Raw genomic sequence first — 9056 nt, 5'->3', positions numbered from 1 at the left:
AACAGAAATGGAACAGAAGAATGGAAAATGCCTTCATTGTTTATGTGTATCAGAATATATTCTTATCTTACATACCACATTCTAATATATTCTTATATATCCAATAATTTATTACATTAATGAGTAACAGGATTTCAAGATGGAGATATTTTATTAAAGTTTCACTGTTGCATACTTATAAAGCTAAACTTAATTGTAAGTATTGGTGTCAAAAAGTATATTAAAAACATTTTAAATAAGATCTATTCATTAAGTAAAAATAAACCGCTTCTTATAATTTCCTCAACAACAAAAAAATAAAAAATGAAGTATTCCAAGTAACAATGAAAGCAATTTGCCTTTCATTTCAACAATTAAATATATTGTTATAAAATACTTGTGAAACATTTAATCGATTAAAAAGCTGTGCTGCAAAAAAGGCTATCATTAAAAAGACACTTCATTGAATTTAAAGATGATGTAAAAACTTTTGTGCTGTTATATTTTCGGAAATTACGTAAAACGCCAAAGTTTTACTTAATTTTAAATAATTAAAACGAAAATTTTTAAACCTAGGAAGTGCGCATTCCCACCATTCAAAGTATATATGTGCCAAATTTATACATTAGTATGCAAGTACATTATAGATTTTAAAGCTATTTTATCCATTTAACTCTTCGTTTTGTAGTTATTTAATTTATATTCGACCAAGTGATCAAACAAAAACTTCCTCTGAATTGCTCAATTTTTGATAGAAAGCTACAAATTAAGTGTAATGACCATATGCCAAATTAAATCCGTTTAGCTGAAAGCGTTTTTGAGATCTCTTTTATCACAGACAAATTCTAAAAATGTGTTTTAAGTTAAAATATGCATCAGAAAGAAAATGTCAAAACGGATGTTTCCACCTTGCTATTTTTATTTTATTTGTGATAGAATTTTTTTCTAAAATTGTTAAAATGTGCATTTTGCGACATTTTTAGAAGTCCGAAAAAATTATTCCTTTGGCAGAAACCTGAGTTTTTAATCCTTTTGCCGATTGTAGTTAATCTATATACTCATAATAAAGCTCAATGTGTGTGTTGGCGCTCTACATGCCAGGTCATTTGACATACAGCTATCAAATTTGGTACATGTATACCTTAGAGGTCGGGAATGTGCACCTAGGGTCCCTTTTTTTGAAATTTTAATTAGAATTTTAATTATTAATTAAAAATTAACTTTCCCGCCAAAAAAATCTTCCATTTTCCCCACCGCCAAATGAGTAAGACTTCAGTTTTTTTTTTTTTTCCCCCCAACACTGATGAGGCTAGGGTTAACATTTTTCGGCCGATTGCTTCAAACTATTCTGTTTATTTTCTTGATGTTTTATACATTTAAAATTAAACATTATTAATTAATCGATCTTTCAGATTCATTCTGAAGTACTTTTGAATTAAAATAAAACAGAATAAAGGAAATAAAAAATTTCTAATCTGCATAGCATTACCCCAACTGGCGTAGAAAAATTCACGCATTTGCGTTAACGTAACTGACGAAGAAAATTCACGCATGCGCATTGTGTTGTGATTGTTGACATGACAACCAACGGATGTTTTAAATTATTTTTAGGTTAGTTAAATTGTATTTATGTTAGTTATATATTTTTTATATATGCTTAGTTTTAAGTACATCGTTTTTTAAGTAGTTTTTTTAAACCTGTTTTGGACCGATTATTTTAAACGATTCATTTTATTTTCTTAGTGTTTGATGCATTTAAAATTAAACATTGTTAATTAATCTATCTGTTCACGATGAATCTGAGAAAATTTTGTTGACAAATGCTTGAGATATTACATAAATTAAGAAAGATATTCATTAGTGCCCATAAAGTTTAAACGCTCAGTAACTCTATTATCAGTAATCATATTATTAAAAAAATGCTTTGTTTCAGTAAAAAATATTATTATATTAATTGCAGATTAATCATTTACACTTTAATTTAAAGCATAATTTCTACGAGGGGTAACAGAAAATTAGAGAGATACATATCACGCTATGACTGAAGGCCTTTATAATATTATGAGTGAATTATATGACTATCAAAATTTGAAGTTTTAAAATATTTTGCTGAAGAATCTATTAAAGTTGGAATTGCGTAAATTATTTAATGGTACGACCGGAGTTTAACCCCCTGCTTGGCGAAATTTTGAAAAATCGCCAACAACGGCCTTGCGAAATGTTCAAAAGCAAAGGAGCAGATGTGCAATTATAGTGCATAATAAAGATTGCCAGCTTTGGCGCGTTTTCGCAACTTGGCGAAGAAGGTAAACTCTGGTTCAACCTATTTAATTATTAAAATTTAAACGAACATTAAGATTGGCGAACCGGCTGTTCGCCAAAGACGGCTAGTTTAATAATAAAAGCGACACCCGCAATAGTGAACTAAAAAAGCACGAAATGTTTTTCTCCATAGGATAACACTACCTTCCGAAATTGTGTGACGTGTACACGGCACGCTTAGGTGTTTTTTTTTTTTTTTTTTTTGGTAGAAAATGTCAGTATTAACAAAAACTGACAACATAAATACATAGATTTCAATGAAAAAAACTTTACCCAGATCTGAAACGAATGATAATATAAAACCCTTGTCAGGATGAATTGACACTGATTAAAAATTGCCTTTTCACTTGTATTGCTAATATTTTTCACCTATTTCTTTTAAAAAATTCAGATATCTTGAACGATGGTGCATTTTTTATGTGGAAATCTTCTCATTCTTGCTAAACAATTAATAAAAAAATATTGTCAAAAGAAGCATAATTGAAGAAACACAAACGTTAGACAACTTATTTTTGATAGATCTAGGTTGTAATGATTCAGCTTTTTCCCTGCTTGACCATGGTGAAGTTCCTTTTTCCCACGCTCCATAATTAGCATCCAGACAGCAGTATCAGCAATGGCGACGCCCTACCGCAGTGTAAGTGCTTCCAGAAGTGCCAGGTGGTCAACCCCTTTGAAGTAAGGACATCTGGGCAATTAGTGCGAGTCCAGATAAGGGACCTCACCTGCATTGTATTTGAAACAGATGTAAACCATTCTTTACATTGTGGAGGGTGGCTCGCCAATGTCGACGGTAGACCAGTGAAGTTGTTGCTGAACGATTATTGGATAACCGGGAAAATGGTCCGATGTGAATGAGGGTGGGAACAGGATAAAAGTGCGAGTAGATTGGAAGAGAGGGAGGAATCGTGCAGAAGGAGGCAGAGAGTGGAGTGTCCGACGAGAATTTCACCCGAGAAGCTTCGGTGGATCCCTGGAGCTACCGCAGTGTAAGTGCTTCCAGAAGTGCCAGGTGGTCAACCCCTTTGAAGTAAGGACATCTGGGCAATTAGTGCGAGTCCAGATAAGGGACCTCACCTGCATTGTATTTGAAACAGATGTAAACCATTCTTTACATTGTGGAGGGTGGCTCGCCAAAGTCGACGGTAGACCAGTGAAGTTGTTGCTGAACGATTATTGGATAACCGGGAAAATGGTCCGATGTGAATGAGAGTGGGAACAGGATAAAAGTGCGAGGAGATTGGAAGAGAGGGAGGAATCGTGCAGAAGGAGGCAGAGAGTGGAGTGTCCGACGAGAATTTCACCCGAGAAGCTTCGGTGGATCCCTGGAGCTACGCCTGTGTTTGCTAGAACGCTAAGAGCCGGTTAGCGGTTTTCTTGGAAGGTTTCTCCGAAAGTATTCGAGGAACTATCCTTGTTGTGTCGAATAAGAATCATTTAACCTAGATGATGAACTGTAATTTTATGTAAATAAAGCTGTAAATAAAGAATTTGATCATAACGCTACCTTTTATTGGATCGAGACTTTACAAGGTGATTCTAAAAATCTAAGACGGAAAAAATACCGATGTTGGAATTGTAGCTGCAATCTGCTTGGTTACTTGTGGAATTACTGAAAGCCGGAAGAAAGAGGCTTTTAAGCAGAGTGTTTTATATTTGTGGAAAATACTGTTAAAAAGGTATTTGAACGCATGCTCAAAAATTTTGCAGTTCTAAAAGCTGCATCTTGCTTAAATCACCATTTATTGAAGTACAATGCATTATTATGTGAAATATGGAAGGTTGATTTTCTTCAACTTCTTTATTCCAAAACACACATTTCCCTGGCATGTTCAGAACGTGTAAAGATCCAATTTGAAATTTGCTTGCTTCAGTGAATGAAAAATTTCGTTTAGATTATTTCTATTCCAATATTTTGAAGTCAAAATAATTGTCTGAGATGGGAAGTTGTACAAATAATTCTTGTATTGTAGTTAAAATAGCAAATAATTCTTGTAAGTAGTTGTAAAATAGCAGTAAAAAGTTCAGGGTAAAGAAAAAGAGTAAACAAACGCAAAGCAACTTTGCTAATGAAATTGTTGGAAAAGAAAAAAATGAAATTGATGACTGAAAAATTTGCAGAAATTCATGCCCAAACATATGAATTGGCAAAAATAAATAAAAGTGCTAATTCTGCTTTGTAATGTTTTTTGTTAATTAATCTTTAAATAGTTTATACCATGATAGCAAAAATGTTATTGTACGTTTTATTTTATCCGAGTCCTTAATTTTGTGTGATTCACAATTGTGGAGCATAAGAGGTGATTAATATCCTCCCCTCTTAATATGTAAATCTTGCGTTGAATTCTCGGCAATAAAGAGAAATTGCTTTTTTATATGTAAATTTAAACATTCTTTTAATATTCTATTTCGAATAATCTTAAATTGTTCTTTCCTTTCCTTGTTTTTCTTCTCATTAAAATTGTGGAGTATCATTCCATTATAACTAGCACATGATTGCTGTCATCTCATTTCTTCTTATATTGTATACATATGTCCAAGGTCAATTTTTTTCATGTTTAGAGTGGCAACCCTGCGCTGGCCATTTCAGACATTAAATATTCTCACTCTCTAGACACTCCTGGAGAACAACTATTCGTTGTCATCTATGAAAACAAAATTATCTTTTGACAACAACACGGAACATGCGAACATGAGGCAGCAGAACATCATTCATGTACCGTTCGCTAGTCATTGTCCAGTTGGAGCATACAGAGGAACGTGTGGCGATCCTGCTTCCATCAAAATGACTGTATTCGAAAAACTATTTTCCTAACTGCGCACCGGAAGTACGAAGCAGTTATCTACGATCAAGCGCGCATGCTGTGCGAATTAAAAAGATAAATTTCCGGTCTTTCAAAAAATCTGTTGTCTGTCGATGTATTAGCGTTAAAAATTAAAAGATGTTTATTTTTATATAAAAAAAGTCGTCGCTCATTCTTTATGTGTGGATGTAACTTAACTATCCCAATTTGCAACCTTCTCCACTAAAACATCCCACATTTGGTGACTCGAAAAGTGAAAGGATAACTTTCCCAGTTTTCTTTATGCATTAAATGGCGCCATAGCGCATTTCTTCCTAATGGCGGTAAGCGTATCGTTGAATATTGTTTCTATTTTCACAGCCTAAATAATTTCCATCGGAACTTCTGTTATATAATTTGGATTAGCATTTTCATATTATTTACTCTGATTATCAGTATATTATTTGTATTTTCGTATTTCAAAGCAGTTTTGTGAAATTATATTTATAACGTGCCTTTGATTTCTTGAATAAAACATGCCAGGAGATACTCCAAATTCCGCCAACAACGACGCAACAGTTTCTCGTGTTGGCGTCAAACTTCCGCCTTTCTGGAAAGCTAACCCTGCATTATGGTTTGTTCAACTTGAGGCGCAATTCGCCTTGGCGGGAATTACTGCTGACGATACAAAATTTAATCATGTTATTTCTGCCGTTGATTCTGATATTTTGAATTGTGTAAGCGATATAATATTGAAACCTCCTGATACTGATAAATATCCAACATTAAAAAAACGTTTAATTGAGTTGCATTCTGAAAGTGAAGCTTCGAAAATACGTACGCTGCTACAAGGCCTAGAACTTGGCGACCAACGACCATCTCAGTTATTAGCTCGTATGAAAACATTGGCGGGCGATACTGTTGGCGAGCCACTCTTAAAATCTCTTTGGCTCGGAAGACTGCCAAACAGCACACAAACTATTTTAACTGCTTTGAATGAAGATTTAGCTGGTTTAGCATCAGTTGCAGATAAAATAAATGATTTGGCTGGCCATTCAAACATTAATTCCGTTACTCCTCAATCTTCGAATAATCAAATAGCCCAACTTGAAAAACAAGTCGCCCATTTGACGACTTTAGTTGGCGAGCTTACTACAACAATGCGCCAATCACGCTCTCAAAGCAGAAATAGAAATCGACCTTTTAAAAACAGTCGTAGTTGCTCTCGTGATCGCTTAAAAAAATATAAAGAACCTGCTGATGGCATTTGCTTTTATCATACAAATTTTGGCACAAAAGCAAAAAAATGTAGTTTGCCTTGCTCTTTCAAGAATTCGGGAAACTAAATCGGCGGTCGTCCACTGGCCTTGGCCACGATCGCAAAATTAATAGAATTATGCTGACCGATAAAGTTAGTAAATGGAAATTTTTAGTGGATACAGGCGCAGACGTATCTGTTTTACCAAACAATTATGCTCCTAAAGCTGATTCCTCTAATGAATTACTCCTCTTAGCTGCTAATGGCACAAAAATAGCTACTTTTGGTAAAAAACGCCTTACGCTAGACTTAAATTTACGGCGAAATTTTACTTGGTCTTTCATAATTGCAAATGTGAACCAACCAATTATAGGTGTTGATTTTTTAAAACACTATAATCTTTTGGTTGATGTTAAAAGTGGTTGTTTGATTGATGGCATAACTAAATTAACCACTCAAGGCAAATATACAAACACAGATTCATTAACTTCTGGTATATCCATTTTGCTTGGTGATTCAGAATTCTATGACATTTTATCGCAATTCCAAGACCTCACTAATCCATCTCAACCAACAAAAAGCAAAGTATCAACTAAAATACATCACTTTATTGAAACAACTGGTCAACCAGTATTTTCGAGACCTCGTCGCTTATCTCCCGAGTTGCTAAAAATTGCACGTCAGGAATTTGAATTTTTAATGTCTCAAGGTATTATCCGTCCTTCTAGTAACCCATGGGCAAGTCCTCTACACATGGTGAAAAAGTCTAATGGAGAATGGAGACCGTGTGGCGACTACCGTCGTTTAAATTCAATTACCGTTCCTGATAGATACCCAGTTCCTCATATTCAAGATTGCACTCAAATGTTTTTCAATAAAACCATTTTCTCCACCCTGGATTTGATCCGAGCTTATCATCAAATTCCTATTAACCCAGCGGACATTCCAAAAACAGCAATCACAACCCCATTTGGTCTTTTTGAATATGTTTATATGCCCTTTGGTTTAAGAAACGCGGGACAAACCTTTCAACGTTATATACATCAAGTTTTGTCAAATTTAGATTTCTGCATTCCTTATTTTGATGACATACTGATTGCATCAAATAATGTAGAACAGCACAAACAACATTTAAAAACAGTATTTGAACGATTATCTCAGCACGGATTGAAACTAAACCCTTCAAAATGCGTCCTTGGGAAGCAATCGGTAAAGTTTCTAGGTTTTCTAATTACATCTGAAGGCGTGAAACCTTTACCGGAAAAAGTTCAAGCCATTTCTGATTTTCCCAAACCTCAAAATATATCTGAACTAAAGCGTTTCTTGGCTATGCTCAATTTTTACCGTCGATTTTTGCCTCATGCCGCTCAGACTGAAGCTAGCCTACACGAACTTTTAAAAAACTCTAAAAAGAATGATAAGCGACTTGTTCCTTGGACTGACCTCACTACAGAAGCTTTCGAAAAATGCAAATCTGATATTGCAAATGCAGCTACTTTGAACTTCCATTCACCTAACCAGCAATTATCTATCATGGTTGATGCTTCAGACTCAGCCATCGGATCTGTCCTCCATACAACTACGTCTAATGGTCAACAACCTCTAGCATTTTATTCCCGAAAACTTACGCCCTCAGAACGTAAATACAGTACGTATGATAGGGAACTTTTGGCGATATATGCAACTATCAAACATTTTCGACACTTGTTGGAAGGTCAAAATTTCATAATATTTACAGATCATCGACCTCTTACTTTTGCTTTCACCAAAAAATCTGACTCTTCTTCTCCAAGACAACTAAGATACCTTGATTTCATTGCACAATTCAGCACCGACATCAGGCACGTATCGGGCTCAAAAAACGTTGTAGCTGATACCTTATCTCGTATTAATGAAATACAGTTACCAAAAATAGACTTTTCTGCCATGGCGGAAGCACAAGCATCTGATGAAGAACTTCAGACTATTTTGGCAAAGAATGAACTGTCACTTTGTTTAAAACCTCTCTCAACCGACCCCAATTCATCTAAACTTTACTGTGATGTCAAGCAAAACAAAATTAGACCTTACGTCCCAGAAATTTTCCGAAAGAAAGTTTTTTTATCTTTGCACAATATTTCCCACCCAGGTATCCGTGCCACTAAACATTTGATTTCAGAGAGATTCTTTTGGCCGTCCATGCAAAAGGACATTTCAAATTTCACCCGTTCATGTCTAGATTGCCAAAAATCTAAAATAGCTAGACACACCAATAGTCCTCTTAAATATTTTCAATTACCTGCAGCCAGATTCGATCATGTTCATCTAGATCTCGTAGGACCTCTTCCACCTTCAAACAATTGCGGATACCTACTTACCTGCATAGATCGTTTCACACGATGGCCTGAGGCAATTCCCATTCCTGATATTTCTGCTGAAACTGTTGCGCATGCATTCATAACTCATTGGATCTCACGCTTCGGTTTGCCTTCAATAATCACGACAGATCAAGGACGACAATTCCAAAGCAACTTGTTTTCTTTGCTCAGCAAACTCTTGGGTGTCCAAAAGATCCGAACGACCCCATACCACCCAAAAAGCAATGGAATAGTCGAGCGATTCCATCGATCTCTTAAACAAAGCCTCCGATGTCATGCATCTACGAAATGGACCGAATCAATTCCTTTGGTTTTGCTCGGACTCCGAACCGCATTAAAAGAAGATCTACAGTGCAC

Source organism: Argiope bruennichi, chromosome 5 (genome assembly GCF_947563725.1).
Source record: "Argiope bruennichi chromosome 5, qqArgBrue1.1, whole genome shotgun sequence".
Lineage (NCBI taxonomy): Eukaryota > Metazoa > Arthropoda > Arachnida > Araneae > Araneidae > Argiope > Argiope bruennichi.
Note: the sequence above shows the minus strand (reverse complement) of the source record.